The following is a 19,507-nucleotide window of genomic DNA, read 5'->3' as shown; positions in this document are numbered from 1 at the left end:
TCCATCTATAGACTATAGATAATCACATGTTCAATGTAAAAAATAATGAGTAGCCTATCTGAAATGAAGACCGTTTCCTCCTAAAAGTGTAAAACTATCGATGTTGGTATGGTTCAGTGAAATCTCCCCCTTTTAGTATGTAAATAAAAAATAATAAAAATAAAAATAAATTGACCTTGAAAGTCTGTGAAAAATGCTTGAATTTGACCACTGCTGAAGTGTACGAACCCTGTTCAGTGTTCACTGAATGGATACGATACTGAATTTGAGAAAATAGAAACATGAAGTCTTGTGGTGCTTGTCTGCCTTTTATTTCGTGATAACGACCGTATTTATTTGAGATCTTTGCTTCTAACTACATCTGACATTTTCTCGTTCTCGGCTCCTGCGGGGGAGTCGTCTGTGGGGTCGTTTTTATGATGTGACATGTATGTGTTGGACTTTTCTCCTCCCATCTGAGGCTTGTGTGTGTGATGAGCAGCAGTCAGTGATATCTGTTTCAGCCGGGCTGTCCCGTCCTGCTCAGTGGATTACTCAGTGGATTAGTCACCGTCTCCAGAGAGTTTAAGTGAGTGGTGTGACTCAGGGGCCAAAAGGTCAACCACACATTTCTCTCTCTATTAATGGTAACTTCACACATATTTTGCCTGTTTCTGACCCAGCTAACAAATATCAACAAAAAAGTGAATCATAATTTCTTCTGGTTGGGAGATTAGGAATTTAAAAAATAGTTGTATTTTAGAAAGGGAACCTCTTTCTGAGAGAGTAGACAGAGGTCTTTGATCGTAATGTGATTTTTATATGTAAGGAGTTTTATTCTATCTGCTCCATTTTTAACTTTTAGCACCAGTTCTGGATGTTTTCACACGATCAAATGGCTGTTACCAGTGGTTATTATTCTCAGTTATCATTATCGACCAATTCATAGGCAAGTTGCTGTTTCATTACATTTCATTTTCACTTTTGATAGTTTTAGGTGCTGAAACTGTGTAGTTTTACGAATAAAGGTATACGGTTGGACTTAGTTAAAATACAATCATGATTTGGATTAAATCCCTTAAAATGACTTCAAATTAGCGGAACCACATTATATTTAGTTAAAATACAATCATGGTTTGCATTATATTTAAGAGGCAACAAATCATATGTTTTACCTTTAGTTTTACACAGTTTGTGAATCTGGGTCTTGTGTTCAAGGAGCCGTCTACCACACCAACTCTCCTCCTTCTGAATCTGCACTGAAAAAAATTGGAGTGACATTTACTTAAAAAAAGCTAGGCAAGTTTTTCCACACAAAGTGTTTGTAATCTTTACTCAGGCTGTTTCTAAGTAATATTTATTTAATAGAACCACTTATTTTTTTTAAAGAAAATACACAAGTAAATTGCAGATTCACTGATGTCCCTCAATACATTTTACCTGGAATTATCAACTAATGAAGCCAGTGTACTGGTTTAGTGAATATTAATTGAGAAGAGTTGAATTCTTGGTGTTAAACTAGACATACACTAGTAGAGTTAATTGTACTCTGGATCGAGTTAATCCATTATAATTAACTCTCAGTCGATAAATAGTCAATAGTCAAAACCGAGTGTAAAAAGGAAGTGTCACTAAATGAAACCTGTAAGTGTAAATGTTTAAATATTAACTCCAAACTTCTTACTCTAAACTCTGATCCTGTATTTCACACCTCAAGTGTTAACGTCGCCCCCCTACACCGTACAACACCGCTCTGCTGCGTGTCAATCTGTCTGCTGAAGATAGAGCTACATCTCAACTTTTAACGGTTATACTGTTCAGTAAGTACATGAAGTATCTGATAATGTTGTATTTTAATATTAATATTACTCTTCGGGCACCCGGTCGTTTTGCAGTGGTGAGCCACGGTATCTTTACTCGTCACGCTGTTACTCACCACCCGAACACCTGCTAAATTGTTAATTGTTTATTTAGCATGCATGCTGGTCTCACTGTAACATAAAAATTGAGTAACGGCAGTAAATCGTAAGTTTGGTTTGACGTTTTGGCTGTGTGAGACGAGTAATGCACTTTGTAACCATAGATATAAAACGTGATAAAATGATGCTATGGTTCGGAGTTGCTAGCTAGCATGCTAAAGTGGTGCTAACGCTAGCAAGCCCTTCGTATAAAGTAATTTCTACATTTTTTGTTGTTGCGAAAATAACACAGCTCTTGGTGAAGTATAATATAATTTTTGTCAATAACAAACACACTCTGTGAAATTGCGGTTTTGGACAGACTGCTCATGTTTACCGTGCCAAAACAGCACCATGTCTTTTTACTGTCACACCGAAATATCAATATTATTTTGAGAGGGGGTTATATTTCTAAGTGTCCTATGGTTTATTTTGGGAGACACTTCAATGTCGGTTCCCTCAATGACATTAAAATAACTAACAGTATTTATTTCTGTGCCTTATCTCTTTTAAATGTGTACACAGTAAAATCAGCAAACCAAAATTAACACTGTAAGAGTTGATCTTAACACTTTTAATGTGTCTATATGGGTCCACACCTCAGAGTGTTAATTTAACACTTTTTCGAGTGTTGGTACCTTTACACTGAGTTAGTGTAAATTTGACTCTTTTTGTTGTTCAATTTTAACTCCAAAAAGAGTCAAATTTACACTAACTCAGAGGTGTGGACCCATATAGACACTTTTAAAGTGTTAAGATCAACTCTTACAGTGTTATTTTGGGTATGCTGATTTTACTGTACAAAACTGAGGACACATAATAACAAACAATCCCTAAATAATGCACTACATGGAATACTTCTATTTTAAAGAAAAAAGCACTGAATTCGTATTTCTTTGTAGAATTTATATGGTTGAAATAATAATTACAAGGCCCAAAAAAATTTTTTTTCAGTGTGTTGACAGTCCGCAGAGGACTTAATTTCTTCCTTTGCTACAACAACGTTAATTACCCCTCTGAATCCCAAGCCTGTTTTTTTTTTTCATTTTACGTCTCCACATGCTATACATATTGAACTATTTGCATTTCTGCAACCTCTCCCGTCCCCTCCTCTCTGGTCTATGTAAACAGCCTGCAGTTATGTCCCATTTTCAGTGAGTATTCTTCACAGTGTCGCAGTGAGGAGCAGAATTTAATGTTTTTTAACAGGATGAAGTTATTTCAAACTGTTAGTTTTTGGTGACGTTTTAAACAAGACGTGTAGGATAAAGTGATTGTGACAGAAAAATACAATGTTAAGTTTTGTTCATAACCTATGATCTGTTCAAGATCTGTTGGAAAGATGAAATTCAACAGTAACGCCTGTTACAGTTTCTTTCTACGATAAGTGGTGTATTAACCAGTTATATAAAACATACGTTTCAATCCCGCTGACAGGATGGTCCAGTAAGATAGTTAATAAAAAGCAATAACGTTAATTAATATAATTAATTTAATAGCCCATTTCATAGGTTGACAACTCGACCTACAGCAGGTTCTGGACCAACGGTTTATAAATGGTATATTTAGTATTGAAAGAGGTGAATGGTTTTTATCATACAACAAAGGAATGCTAAATCCATCGTGCATGTGGACTGGGCACTTATTTTGCATGAAACAATACACAAACAACAGTGAGAGCACAGTTGACATTTTACTGGTGATCTTTTTCACTGTGACATTCAACAATTGTGCACCTAAGGGTTCCCTGTCTCTCACACTGTATCGGAGCACGTATCACACGTGTGACCTTTCACATTATGATAGATGAGCGGATGGTCAGTGCAACCACAAAGCCATCCTGCTGTATTCTGGAGCGTTTATTCCTTATCTTATTCCATGATTGGAGCCCTGCATGCATCATGATTTCAATGATGCATGCAGGCTCTCCCAGCCTGGCTCAGATGTCTCCCTGCAGAAGACGAGAATGAGGAAAGGTGAAACTGATCGGAAGACGGAAGTCGGTAGGAGGGAAGTAAAAGCCAGCAGAGAGTGATTCTGCATGGTCTGCCCTCCTCCCTCTCTCCAAGCCCTCTAGGCTCTTCACCATCATAGAAAGAGACAATGATGAACTCAAGAAGCCTATTTATAGCCCGCTATTGGCCAACACTAGCCCTCTGTTTCTGCTCGGTGGACATCCGCCCTGCTGGCTTGTTGTGTAGTATGTGCACATGTGATTACGCTCATGACAGAGAGGGAAAAGAGAGGAAGAGAGGAGTGGAGTGACAGAGACTCAATGGATTTAATCCAGAGGAAGAGGAGAGGATAAGAGGCAGGGACGAGGCTGGGCTGCGATCCATCCATCAGTGCGCGGAGGAGTGCTGATTGCTGATTGGAGTCTCATAGAGGAATTCGGCAGCTCTTGACCTGACTCTCTGCCAGGACTGCTCCCCTGGTAATGGTCTCCCTTTTGGCAGCGTTTTTCCACAGAAGCTTTGCCAAGTTGTCAGGTGAGGAGGAGAAGCTGGAGGAGGTGAGTTTGCTCCACGCTGAGAATGTGTTTGAATGGAAACTGAAGCTGTCACTGTGTGGCTTTCTGCACGTCCGTGTTTAGTGTTAAATCCTCTGCGGCTCACGTCCCTGCTTTGGTTTTATGTCCTGTGTGTTATTTCTGTCAGAATAATCTCATGGAGGCTTATTTAGCATTTTCCATATGCATGTTGTTGAAGGTGTGTTTTAACTTTTATTGCAGATTTGAAGCAATTAGTCGATTCACCGATGAGTCGGCACTTACAGTTTCTCTAATGTTATTTTTTTTGTTTTTTGCTAGTATTAAACCACACATGTTTGGGTTTTACACTCATGGTTGCACAAAACAATACACTTAAATGTCAATGTGGGCTTTGTTTTCTGTTGTTTTTCTGACCTTTTTATAGAACAATCAATGAAACGAACAACTAACTTACTAATTATTTTCATTATCGATTAATCTGCCGATTGTTTTCCCGCCTGAAGCTAGAAAAGACGTGTTAACCTGAAATGTTGATCAGGAGGAAATGTATGCAATGTTTTTAATTTATTATTTTTTATACATTTTAAACTACTTAAGCTCTGCATTCAAGAGTAATCGGTTGCTGTAAAATGTCAGAAAATTGTGAAAAATATCCTATTTTTCTTAGTCTAAGGTGATGTCTTAAAGACATCTTGTCTTGTTTCGTCAATCCAGAATTTAGAGATATTCCATTAAATATGGTCTAAAATCTCCATATTTTCTGCAATTTCTGCATGTAAAAGTCAGCCGTGGCAAATATTTTTCCTGTCGAGAAAAGCTCTTTTGAGAAAATAATCAGCATTGAATAATAAGTTAGTTAGTTGCAGCCCTACTTTGCTTACTTATTACATGAATATTGTATTATGGGGTCAACAGTGACATAAATTCCACTAATTAAACTGTTCAGGGACATCAGTAATTAAGTCACTAATCCGTCTGAATTTAACTTTTTAGGAATAAAGCTCTTGTTCTTTCTGGAGTCCAAGCCCGTATGAGAAAACAAAAGCAATCTGTTAAAACACAAGCAGCCAAAAATGTTTGTAATATTTCAACATAATGTCTTTTGGATGGATTAGGATAAAAAAAAATATGAATAATGAATAAAATGCATTTCAGCGGGGTTAGGGTTAGGGTTAGGAAATGAGATAATTGTGTTCAGGGTGGAGGGAGTTTGAGCTGGACGACCCTCTCCGTGTGATTCAACAAAGCAGTTTGATGTTTCACCGAGTTCAATGTGCTCTCTGCTGACTCCTGCTCTGCGGCACGCACCGTGGCCATAATGAGAGGTGAAGAGATGCAGTTTCATAAATTAGTCAGTAGAGGTCACGTACGGGCAGAGATTATGCTTGAGTGATGTGGAGACACACCCTGATTTCTCTCTTTCTTGGCTGCCTTTTTTTCTGCTTGTACTTCTTGCTGTACAAGCTGCACCGATGCTAAAGGCGACGAGGTTTATTAAGTGAAGCAGAACGTGCATCAGAGTGTGAAGTGCACCATTAATAAGCTGTGAGGGGTGGGGGGGTGGGGGGATGAAGGACTCTGCTATCAATTCAATCCACTTGGGCTGTTTGTACCTGCCTGTGAACCAGCTGATTCGTTATCTCTGCACCTTTTAATTAAGCTGCGATTATGTTCATCCCCGTGCACGAGATGTAATAATTTAGATAGCAGTTTGTTCCTCTCAAGGTCAAGACAGCATATGTGTACAGTGTATGCATGTGTGTGTGCAGATTAATTACACATTTCTGAGTATTTCTGTGTCCAGCCAGTGCACATCTTTGACTGTAATCCTCACTTATCTCCTGTCTGTGACTCAACACAGAGGATGTAGGGCTCCAATTTCCAAAACTGCCTCTAGTCCATAATCTCTCCCCATGAACTTTAGTCATCCTGCAGAGCGATTTAACTCCAATTTGCTCAAATGGGCAAGAAGGAAATGCAACATAACGCAGCGTCACACCACCCGTCGCCTTGTATCTTCACACTGGCGTGCATGTTGTGTCACTGCCGCTGGCGAACGCTAAATTTGGTCATGTCCTTGGCCTGCACATATTCCAGCTTTGTAAGTTAATTGTGGGAGTCATTTTTGCAACATTTGGCCTCACAAAACACACAGAGGAGGCAGGGGTTGTGTTAGTCACAGTGTGTAATCCCCTTTTTTAAAGATTATTTGAAGGAAAACGTGTGTGAGTCCCATGCTGTCACACGATCATTGTTTTTTTTCCTGAGCTGACACCTCTGAGTCGGCTTCCTCTGGCCCAGATTCCCACTGAGGGAGCTTGTGCCCTGTAGGCGGCCAACTACAAACATGCAGTGACAATTCAAATCAGTCCAGTTCAGTGGCTCTGGCTGTGACTGAGGACACAGAGCGCCAGGCGGAAAAAAAAGATGCATACGCAACCCGCCAAAGCTTGAGCTGTGACAGCTAGAAAAAGAGAGGGAGACAAGACAGCTTTATGAGTGTTTCACCAGGTGTATGGCCCCAGTTTTAGCTCAGCACTTTTGTTCAGAGACTCTTGGGCTGGAACAGAGCCAGGTCCATTTGCAAGTCAGAAAGAGAGGGAGAGAGAGGGAGAGAGCTGCCTGCCGGCTAAGTAGTCTGATCCACAGGCACCAACTGCAGCAGAGGATCTGTCGAGAGTATTGTTATGCAAGCAGGAAGGGAGCAGTCCCACTTTGATCAGGCGTCGGACGGAGGCTGGGATGCTTCGGTCCTCGATGAGCTGGAGGCTGCTGTTCGCCGTCCCATCTGGGAATTAGCACATCGGACAGTGTAGCGTAGCAGCACGGGGCTCGGAGCAGCTGCTCTGCACTGTTAGATCATGAGAGGGACGCACTGATGGACACCTGCTCATCACTCATCACCTGTTATCACGTCGTTAAGTTTTGTCAACCTCATTTTTAGGTAAGTTGTATTCCTTGTTGGACACTGAGGATGAATAATGTCTGTAAGAGTACATTATGCTGAAATGTGACTAGTTAGAGGCATGCCAGCTGCACATTTTTGCTTGTAATTAAAGTGTATTTTAAAGCATTTTATTGATCCGAACTCTCCATTTCCTCTAACGACCTCGTTTTGCAACACAGCTCGGATAAACAAATGCACTACTGCAAAGTGCATTACTCTGTTTGTTTGCAGTTTGCAGACCTTTTAACAGTGTAGTATCCTGTGGTTGGCTGAGATGTTTCCATCATGTGTGTGACTGCAGGCAGAGAGAGAGAGAGAGAGAGAGAGAGAGAGAGAGAGAGAGGCCACAGGGAAACAGGACACATTCAGGCTGCTGAACTAATTCCTTCAAAGACTCTGCGGTCCCATGCTGGACTTTTATTGTCCTGCCAGGGACTGGGAGTCATGTGCCCAGTAATTGTCTGGGATGTACTGCTGACTCATAGCAGTGTGTTTGCTACAGGCTACCACTGCACCAGACTCACACTTCACACTACTCAGCTGCTTAGTTTACACCGATACGGTCGACTGTGTGATCATTCATTCATGCTTCGCTGTTTGATCTAACAGTGATTCAACATGAGCGTTTCTTTCACTGCCAGAAGCAATTTCTTTGAAATCTGAAGCTTTGGTGATTTAAAAAAAAATAAAAAATGATTGCTTTGAAAAATGCAAACACAGAAATGCATATTGTATAATATACAAATAAGTGCATTCACTACAGGGGTGGTGTTATTTAAAAAAAAATGTCAATACTATCTTTTTTTACCTGACGTTTGGGTAAACACATCCTTCTTTTTTATTTAAAGCTGCCTTCACTCATAAATAGTTTCATATTAACAACTGATCAAATGATTAGATGTGTGTGCTCGTAGTGTTTTATCACCTGAATCTGCAGCTCCTCTCAGCTCTACTAAACATTTTAGCGTCTTTCAGCTCGTTGTTTAGATTGTTTTGGTTTTCCAGCCCATTTGGTGACATAAAACTTTCAGACAAGGCACTGAAAATGCAAACAACCTGCCCAGCAGCTAATGATATTTCTTTCCGAGGTTGGTGGAGGCCAAAGCAGGGCTAAAAGTATTATAAATATTGGAATTTAACTCATTGGGAAGCCAGAAACACAACCACAAATCAATACAAATGTTGGTAAATCTGTAAATCAGTAGTTGTTTGCCAACATGTTTCCCAATAAGTAGATAATTAATGTGTAAATGTGTTTACAGCTTGTTCTGCTGACCTTTTTAATTAGCCAAAAAATGTACTGCTGTAGTAGTAAAATGCACAAGAAGCCTGCCAGATAAAAGTAAAAAAAATCTGAATTGAAATCAGAAATGTTGTGTTTTGCACAACACGTAAGAGTCTGCAGGCATAGCTGCAGCTCTGTGATGTAACTAAAGTGAATCTTTTGCTGACTTTCAAGGGTTTTGTATCATTGCAGTGTGGGTAGTCTATGCAGATGTATGCTGTTTGGCTTCCCTCCATGTTGCCAGTGCCCCACAGCTACACAGTCATTTGTCTGCAAAATTCCCCAGAGTAAAAAAAGGCATCATCTGGTGTTTCCCTTTAACACTGGTGCTACATGCTAACATGCTGATGCTTCCAAAGTATAACATTTACCATGTTAGTGTAAGGGGTTAGAGGCTGACGTAGTCATAAATCAATGTATCGGGAACATTGCAATGATAACTTTATCATGGCGCAAGATGGAAAGTCAGAGAATCACCAGAGTCGTTAGCGTTCATCCTCTGGGAACCATGATTGTCTGTTAAAATGTTGCACCACTTCAAGTTGCAGATATTACACAGGATGTTTCATAGGGCTAATAAGGAAAGAAGGAAACTGATTTGTTTAGTTTATTAGCACAAAGGAAGTGATAAAAACAAAAGCATATAACAACAAATATGCATAAATTGTGCAGGAGCAGTTAGAAACCACAAAGGGCTCATAGTGAAATTCAAATGATCCTCATACTATTTTATTTCAGCTTTATGTAAATGAGTTGTTATGCTCTGCTCTTGGATATAATACATTCTGGTTAGTAACAGAACATATAAAGTTCCATATGTGACCATAGCACGCACTAATGCTCAAAAAACAGACCATAAAGTAATTCAATTCTAGATAGGGAGTCCATGCTTTGCTCGGGGAATACCACTAATGGTGGCTGATGTCATTGCCAATTAAGTAGATCTGTCCTGTGTGTGTGTCTGTCTGTGTGTGTGTGTGTGTGTGTGTGTGTGTGTGTGTGTGTGCATGCAATTTGCTGCACTTCTGAACTCCTCTAACTTCAGTGTCACTCTGGATTACGGTGCGACAACACAGGAATAGTGTCCTGTGGTAAGACGACAACTATTATGGTGGTGCAAAAATGCTGCTGAGGGCAAAACTTTCTGTCTTGTCACTGGCCTGCGTTGTGTCCCGAGCGCTCCGAGAGGCTCTGCAGAGGCTCTGCAGCGTTCTCCTCATCAGAGGGAGATTTGTGGTCACATTGAGCTGCTGCAGAGCAAATCCGTCGCTGATTTCAAATTATACTTGTCATCAAAATAATTAGGATTGTAATATTCTAGCACATGCATGCACAGTGATGTTATGATTTTGATGTTTGGAAATGGCAGAGAGCATCATGTTGAAAGGGCGATTTTTGTTCCCTCGTAAATGCCACGTCTCAGTGTCCTGAATCCAACTGTCTCTCAGTGTGTGTGTGTGTGTGTGTGTGTGTGTGTGGTTTGTCTGGTTTGGAAAGTCTCGTCCACAGACACGCTCCAGTGGCAGACATGTTCCACCTTGGCTAACCCAAAATGACGGCCTCGGAAAACCTGATACATATTTTATGTTTTCCATCTAAAGCTGTTATACAATATTTGAGTTTTCATAAAAACAAGATTTGATCTGGCGACATGAGGTGAAGACGACTCCTGTACAGAGGTGCAGGTCTGGCTTCGTCTCGGTTTGGATGTTTTGTGTCTGTGACGGCTGCCCGAGGCGAAGATGTCTGACATGAACAACTGTGGGGGCCAAAATCTCGGCGATCTTTTAGACTTTGGTTAGGTTTTTGCTCCATTTGGAAAAAGACATTTAAATACAATTGAAGTGCTGTGTGAGTCTTGTTGTCTTAAAAAACATTTTCTTAATAATTTAAATGCATTTTTTGATTTGGAAAATGTAGGTTTCTACTGACTATGGCTTCTTTAATAAATATATAATCATTAATATATATTCATTCCTGCATTTACAGTTTTGAGGTACTTGTTCTTTACTTGAGTATTTCCATTTTATGTAACTTTATACTTCTACCTCACTACATTTAAGAAACAAATATTGTACTTTTTACTCCACTACATTTAGCTGGCAGCTTTAGTTACTTTTCAGGTCGATATTTAACGCGAAAAAAAGACATGCAATCAATTTAAAATGATTATGCATGTTTTTAAATTAAACCACATAAAAGTGTATAAAGTTAAAATGAGCCCTACATAGACAACATTAAAATTCTGTGTCAAAAATGCATTAATAATGATCTAATAATAAATATATATAAGATGAACTGAGTAGGTCCATTCTGCATAATAAGAACCTTTACTTTTGATACTTCAAGTACATTTTCATGCTGTTACTTTTTTGTACTTTTACTGAAGTAATTTTTGAATGCAGTACTTTTTCTTGTAGTGCTAACTACTTTCACTTAATAAAGGGATCTGAATTCTTCTTCTGTCATTTACATTTTCCAATTCTTCTTTAAAAAGACAGGCTACATGGTATCATATGGTCATATAGTCACATTTTTTTTAATGACAGATTCTGATTTAAATTTTGATAAATGAAATGAAAAGCTCATTGAGATTTTTCCATTCAAACAGTAACACCCCTAGATTTGCTTGAAGTTTTGTCAGATCCAAACGAATTAATCATTTAACTTGAACTTTAGAAGCTAATTAAAGTGTAGTTCTTCAGTCTCCAGGTTACAATTAATGTGACTGTAAACATGTTTGACAGCTGTGAGTGACACGCAGCAGCCACTGTCTGTCCCTGGAGACCTGACATTCAGAGCAGCTTCCTCCAGACGCTGACGCTGTTTTTGAAGCCGACGCTGATGGAAGGACGCAGGAGGCTCATGGTGATAAAACTGTTCAGACAGAGGCTGTATGTAAATCCTTTCAGCAAATATGGACGCTTTTTATCTGTTATCAGACTTTGGTTCGACATGTGGCAGCTGTAGTGGTGGAATGTAACCAAGTAGATTTACTCAATTACTGTGCTTAGATCCAATTTTGAGGAACATTACTTGATTATTTCCTTTTTATGTAGCTTTATGCTTCTACTCCACTGCATTTTAGAAGCATAAAATGTACTTATTGTCATTCTGTGGAGTAGTAGTAGTGGAAATCGTCTGTTGTTGGCATGTGGCTGAACAGCTGATCAAGTTTATATGTTTAACTGTCTCACCGAGACTTATTTCGTGGAAATGAGCACAAAAAACCCACATGATAAAGTAGGTTAAAGCTCCACCGTGACAGAATTATGCAACAATAGGAAGATTATTGCATTTTCCTTTTTTTTATATGATTTTTTTTCTACATCCGAGATTGTGTTTAGTAGATAATGCTGAACAGTTACATCAGTTTACTTACTGTAGAGGCTTTTTACAATGTTTCAAGTTCCTACATAGTCTGAAAAAGCTCACTGACCACTTTATTATAACTAGCAAGGTGTACCTAATAAAGTGGCTGGTGTGGTCTTCTAGTAGTTCATCTGCTTCAAGGTTCGACATGTTGCATGTTCAGAGACGGTCATCTGAGTGCTTATTGAGTGTGCTTGAAAAACCAGGCTTCTTCCTATTATTCTTCCGTATATTTTTCGGCCATGACAAGTGTGCTATGACTTTTTTTTAGGGTTTTGGCAAAAGGTTTTCCAATTATTCGGCAAAACACGGCAAAAAATCCTCCCAATGTTACCCTATGAAGAGGCTAGTGTGGATGACATCATCGCTAGAGTGTAAAGTGTAGAGAAAATTGGTCCAAAAATAAATCTGGAAAGTGTGCTCAAGGCCGGCGATACCACCCTGCAGAAATGATTTATACATAGAAACTTAGGAAAAGGAGACGTTGATTTCCGTTGATTGCTCTGCTCTGATTGGTCGGTCACCCCCCCCCCCCCCCCCACACACACACACGCACACACACTAACTGACGAGTTCTACACACTGACGAGTAACACACTAGTTTCATACAGACAGACAGACAGACAGACACACACACGGACACACACACACACACCAACACCGGGTTTATTATCTTACATGACTTCCTCCTCTTTTCCAATTTGAAAACAGTTAAATTGTAATAATGAATGGGAGAGTATCACCGGCCAGAGTCAAGCACACTCAAAATTTCTTCAGAGATTTTCTTGTTTGAGTTACTGTTTCCTTTCTACCATCTCCAACCAGTCTGACCGTTCTCTGACCTCTGGCATCAACAAGAGAACTGCTGCTCACTGGATATTTTCTCTGTTTTGGACCGTTCTCTGTAAACACCAGAGATGGTTGTTTGATCAGCAGTTTGTGAAACATTCAGACCAACAACCATGCCACGTTCAAAGTCACTTAAATCACCTTTCTTCCTCATTCTGATGCTCGCTTTGACCTTCAACAGCTCGTCTTCACCATGTCTACATGCCTAAATGCATTGAGTTGCTGCCATGTGATTGGCTGATTAAATATTTGCGTTAACAGACAGTTGAACAGGTGTCCTAAAAAAAGAGGCCGGTGAATGTAATGGCAAGCTTAAAGAGCCCGAAAAGTTTTAGCGAGCTGCAGAATTGAGTATCTCTTTCAAATTTCACAGAAAAACTCCCATTTATGCTGGTTAAAGAGATATAAGCGGTATGGTTTTGAAGTGTGTTCTATGGAATAAAGTCCAATTCCTCTTTGAAAACACAGGGGTGCAGGAGCCAGGGAAAATGTTGATTAACGGTTTATTTTTATTTGAAGATTAAGACCACAGTATCACAGCAGGTGATTCTTATCGAAAGATGCATCTCTGCCTTGTTCATTAAAGACTTGAAGTTTCATAAATCTCTGGTTTTGATTCAAAAGTTAGGTAAACTTTTCTAGAATACATATATGATATATACGATAATATGAAATAATTATAGTATTTATGTAGGAATAATAGCAAATTTAAACATAACTGCAGCTCCAATACACCTGTAATACACTATTCAAAACATGCAGTTGCTTAGGTGGCTTTTACATTTATATTGTTTGTTTTGGTGTCAACTCTGCAAGGTCGTATCTGTCCTTCTTTTGCACATTTGATCAGATGTGCACAGAAAAAAGAGATGTGTCAAAAAATAACACACATGGTTGTGTTGATATCATTTTGACACGTGTAGATTTTAGCACACAATGTGTTATTTTTCTTTTCTTTTTTCCCCATGCCTCTGGATAGATTGAAACAATACATGTGTCATCTAATTGGGCGAGAATAGTTTGTGTTTAATAACAAAAAAACTTGATAAAAATGTATATGATAGTACATGAAATAGCCTTAAAAAGAATAAAAAATAATATTTATATATTGAATGAATATATCAAGTTTAAAAGTTTAACAGACATTTTTTTGTCATCCAATGGATTTGGACGTGGACGTGGTTAACACATTAAGTAGTAGCTTTTGGTAATTTTCAGTTACACATCATCAACATATAATGAGTTAAAATTACACAATTTGTGTGTTAAAATGGCTCACACATTTATTTTGTTAAATTTGACACAACATGTGTAGTCCCTAAGCACACTCACTACATGTGTTAAAATTCTGCACGTGTCATTTTTAACACATCTCTTTTTGCAGTGTGGGTAAAACTGAGTTTAGTTTTGTTTCTGTGTTGAAGACTTACTGGTGCCACTGAGAGCCATACTATGTTAAAGGTTTTCACTCCAACCATTTAATCTGTTTCCACTAATGAGTTCCTCCCCTTCTGGCTAAAGGTGTCACATTAGTACAATGAATGAAATAATTGTGTCTGATATGAATGGAAACCTCTACACGTGTCTGCTCACTGTGTTGTTGTGCCACAGCACCCTGGCATACAAATCATTTTCCATTTTTTACTCCCGAGTGCTTGATGGAAAAAGGAAAGCGGGGTGTTGTTTCCTGTGCTGGCTCCGGAGCCGAGCCGACAGCGGTGACGGCTTCAGGAACGAGAAGAGCAGACGCTCCATAGATCATAAAACTGAAGCAAGGACTTCTGTCATTCTGACTCTGACACCAAAGAAAATGTGTGTGCATGTGTTCTTACATAGAGCCTGTGTGGTCATCTGCCAAAACATACATTTTATTACTTTTTATTTCCACATAGTGCAAAGGAAATTCCTGTTTTTATGAGACACCTTTTATATTGTACTCATTTAACAAAAATGTTCATGTGTTCATGCTTGGAAATAATGATCTTCCTCAATCGCTGGCATTAGTTTCTCACAAATCTGTATAAAAAATTAGGTATATTATAGTATATTAAGTAACTGGACATGAGGATTTTTGCATATGCTTTTATAAGGGCAAGATACCTATACGCAAACAAAACAATGTGCAGTTTATGTATCTATTTGTATTTCTATCAACGCACTTGCAGTTTGGGCTACAACTTTTATGGTTATCTGCCAGATGTTGCTTTGAAACCTCAAATATAAAATAGAAAAAAAGTTATTGTGTGGCTTTGCTGACAAAACCTCACACATTATTTGAGTAGTTGCATATCTTAGTCAATTAGTCAACTTTGGTCTTAGTTGACTTGATTTCTTCAGCTGATTAGTCATTTTTTAGGTTTTTATATCATGCTGAATGACTTATTTCCAAAAAAAAAAACATATAATCATTTCTTCTAAACAAAATATTTTTAAGGTTTTTTTTGCATATGTTATTGAAGTCTTTGTGGAGAAATTCAATTTTACAACCCTGCTTTTTTAACTCAAAGAAGTGAGTATTCAACAAAACAAAATTAGTTAACAATTTTGACTGCCCAGATTTGAGTTACTGTATAGGTCAACATTCACATAATATGACATATGTCAGATTGAGACACAAAGAAACAGAAATCTGCACACATCTTTACTTGCTGCACTCTTTTCTTGGCCTCAAGGATTGAAGTGAAAAAGCGTGTTTTATTTGCTTATGCATGAGCTGAATCACTCGTGCTATTTTCGGTGCTGTTGCTGCAGAGTTTGGAGAGTTTTCAAGTGTATTTCTAACGCACCTCTCCTCTCCTACCTGTTCTAATGACCCAGTTCGCAAGACGGATGGTCCGCCACAGACAACTGCCCACACTTTGACTCATCACAGCACTGCAGCGCCTTCCTGTTCCTACTCAGTTCACTTCACAGAACTGTGTCAGTTGCATAACTGCAGCATAGCTGCAGAGGCAGGTTGTTTCAGTGTGCATGAGGGATTTTACAATACAACATCCTGTGCTACTTCTAATCCCTTTTCTGATCCTTCTGGGGCAATGTCTGCTTTTGTTTCAGGTTAAAACAAATAATTTATGTCAGAGCTGCAAAGTAACCTGGGATATATGACGGCCTCGTTGACCCTGCCAGCTTTAGTGCTGCAGACACAGCTAGTTTAAATTGATTTTTCTTTTTTTAATAACCAATCCAGCTCCTCTAAGCTTGTGCTTCTTTAAAAGAGAATCAGGTCATTGCATGATTGAATGGTGACATTGCAGTCGTGTCATTTTTCTTTCAAGCTAATGCACAAAGTCCTTAAAAAACACAAGTGAGTGATTACAAATGCAAAGTTAGTTGTTTGTCAATTTAATGATGGTGCTAAAAAGAAGATGCAGTGATGCAGAAATCTTATTATATGTGTCTGAAGCCTGCAGCCCAGTGCGACTGTGTTTCAAGCCGCGGCTGTAAAACCTGCTCCCCAGGCCACAGGTGGTTCATTGCACTTTATTTTACCTCTGGAGGTGTGAAATGGTTCGTAAAAGCATGCTGGAATGAAAACAAGCAGGGGTTCAAGTCCAGAGGTAAAAACAAATAGGAATTCAGTGGTACTGTTGGTTTTAAAGCCTGATGCACCTCATAAAGGCTTTGTGTTTATACACCACATATCATATTTAGTATTTATCTAGTATTAGAACAGTGTTAACCATTGATATCTTGTTGTTCCTCATCCAGCCAATTCACCTTGAGACCTGATTCTTCTGATCTCAATTCAATTAAAGTTTATTTGTCACATACTCTATCATAAAGGTATAACTAGTAGTGAAATGCTTATGTACCTGTGCATGGTTCCCCATATAAAACACATAAATATACCCCATAAATGAATAGTGCTGCTACATTTTTTTCTATATCATCGTATCCTGGATATCTATGCTCTTATTTTAAAAGAGGGAACTGGAGAGAATGGAGAGCTAGACGTGGTTATGTGTTATGCGGAGACCAAAGGCTGCTTCACCTGATCAGTGTATTTAAAATTAAATGCAAAACCAAATAGACAGCTTCAGTATACATTCACTCACACAGAACCTGTGGTTTAAGAAAAGTGAAATATACATTATGTCTCTGTTAAAATCAGAGGCAGTGCAGATCAGTGCAAGGTGCAAGTTTGTATTTAGTTTATTATTGCACAGGAGTGGGTAGCGAGGTGTTTATTGTTATTTAGAGATCTTATCCAGGGAAAGAAACTGTTTGAGTCTGGTGGTGTGAGCTCTGATATCAGTGTTGTTTGCACAGTATGGATGCATGTTAAACCCTGTGTGCTCTTAAGGGTAAAAAAACAAACCCTGTCACAAAACAAACACTAGATGATCTTTATTTATGTGCAAATTTGATGACTTTTCCTAAAGTTTTTATTCTTGTTTATTGTTGTTGTTTATACATCTTGAAGGTCGGGAATATGGTTGTATTCTGTCGCTAATCTGTATAACTATAATGCCTATAAGTAGTTCAAGTCATCATTTCCCTTCAGTTTTTCTGAACTGTGAAGAGGGAAAATTCAGATTTTCAAAAAGTTTTTTTTTGGTTGTTTTTTTTTTGGAAAATAAATTTGGGATTTTAAATTCATTGATGCTGCTTTATTTTAGGAGTTAAGTTAGTAATAGCAGGTCATTTTTTTACCCTAAGGAGTACATAGAATATTAAGACTACAAAGGGTTAAGACCTGGATGTGGCTCGCTTCCAATTTGTCTTCTGTTGGCCGCTCCCAGTATTGCAGCAAAAGATCTCCCTGTGGCTCAGAAAGCATTTGAATGTTATAGATCTGTGATCTGTATTATTACTCTGTAGTTAAAAGGACTCGGAAAAACTCAAAACTCAAACTGTAGGACTTGGGTCTTGACTTGGTCTTGATTTGGGATTTGAGGGCAAAGACTTGAGACTTACTTGTGACTTGCAAAACAATGACTTGGTCCCACCTCTGAATATTAGTGGGCTGGTTTTTAACACACACACACACACACACACACGCCTCTGTGCAATGCAAAGACATGAATTCGTTAACAGAACGTAAATATTCGCCAATGTTTTAGTTTGTGTATGTGTGAGCACAGTCTTTGCTTTTCCTTCTGTGGCGACAGATGTTTCATATCAGAGATAAATCTCCTGCTGTGACATCACAATGACATCACAATGTGGACTTTTAAGATTTTCAGTGTTTCTGTGTTTACAAACACGTCTGATTGAAGCTGCAGCGTTATCCAGGGTGTTGATGATGTCATGGCATTACTGACCATGGTTAATCACTTAAAGTCACTTATAAAGGATAAATCCCTGTAATGGGCCAACAGATTAACTCGCCCGATTTAATGCCCACTCTAATCTCGCGTGCCACAAAAACTACAGTGGGCATTAGAGGAGGAGACAATATGTTGGTGTTTAATGGTTTTAGGGTAATCTTTGACTAATTGATGTTCTGAAAACAGGACGAAAAATATAGGATTTGAAATATTTGTAGGTGGTGAGAAGAAAACTGCAGAGGAGAGCTGCTGCTGCTGATGTAATGTTCTCATAATGTGTGATGGATGAGGAGGAGAGTTATCGATGTTGGAGAGACAATGTGATTATGAAAGATCATCATTCTGCAGCAGGAAACGAGCTGTTAGAACACGCTGCTGTACAAACTTTTTGTCTGAACAACCCAGTCGTCAAAATACATATAAATACTAGGGATGCACCGATAAATTTTCTGGCCGATCACCGATTTTTAAAAAGCCTGACCTGCCGATTCCGATTTTGGCCGATACCGTTTTTTTTATAACTCACAGCATACACCTTCAATGTTTGAATCTTATTATATTGAAAAACAATAACACAGCAGTATTTTTCTTTAACAAATAAAGGAAATCACAATGTCTGAGGTATAAAATTTGAACTTAAAATAAATAGCAACAATTTACAGGACAAACTAACAAAAGAACTGCAACCATAAAGTGGTTTTTGTTCTGTACAACATACAGACAACTAGGGAGGGCATCGATTTTCGAATATTCAAATAGTCATTAAATCATAAAAAATCGAATAGTTCATCATATCTGGAAGAAAAAAAAGTTGTATTACTGGTGCCTTCCCCACGGGGGCAGCGTAACATTTGATGATACAGTGTGGCGGCTAGATGCCAAGCTGTAGAAGAAGAAACAAACGGAGAGGGTTTTCCACAGCAGTCTATGGGCCAGCATTGCTAATTGTGCACTGTGTCCGGTGCTTGTTGTAAACAAACAGAGATCGCTAAGTAAACACCTGCGCAGCAGCACATACACATTGTACTTCTACAGAGCTAACTGTAGCTAACTGCCGCTAACAGCGGCTCTTCTTTTTAGAAGTTAGGAGTTGCTGGATTTGTCTCCAGTCACTTTCTTGTAAAATAGTTGCTAAGGGTGGATCTGAAAAGTTGCTGAATTTAGCAACAAAGTTGGGAGCACTGCTTCGCCGGTGGGGGGTTATTATCTAGGTAGATAAGATCGCTAGATAAGATCGGTTTGACGTAAAGAAATCGGCCGATCGCCGATCCCGCAAAATTAAGGAAATCGGTGCACCCCTAATAAATACATCTTGCCGTTGTTTGTTCCTGCAATCTCAGAGTTTCCGTTACCAAT

General features: G+C 38.8%; 1 protein-coding gene across 3 annotated transcripts in view; it reads left to right on the top strand.

The window, feature by feature from the left end:
* The first annotated feature begins 7,272 nt into the window (after positions 1-7,272).
* The window catches only part of nav1b (neuron navigator 1b), a 90,056-nt gene continuing 77,821 nt past the window's right edge, over positions 7,273-19,507 (top strand). For all 3 annotated transcript variants that reach the window (XM_059328913.1, XM_059328912.1, XM_059328914.1), the window contains exon 1: positions 7,273-7,372. The gene's annotated coding sequence lies outside the window, so the exon portion shown is untranslated. The remainder of the gene's footprint in view (positions 7,373-19,507) is intronic.

Source organism: Centropristis striata, chromosome 3, assembly GCF_030273125.1.
Source record: "Centropristis striata isolate RG_2023a ecotype Rhode Island chromosome 3, C.striata_1.0, whole genome shotgun sequence".
Classification (NCBI taxonomy): domain Eukaryota; kingdom Metazoa; phylum Chordata; class Actinopteri; order Perciformes; family Serranidae; genus Centropristis; species Centropristis striata.
The sequence above is the reverse complement of the archived record's forward strand: the minus strand, read 5'-3'. Positions and strand labels throughout refer to the sequence as shown.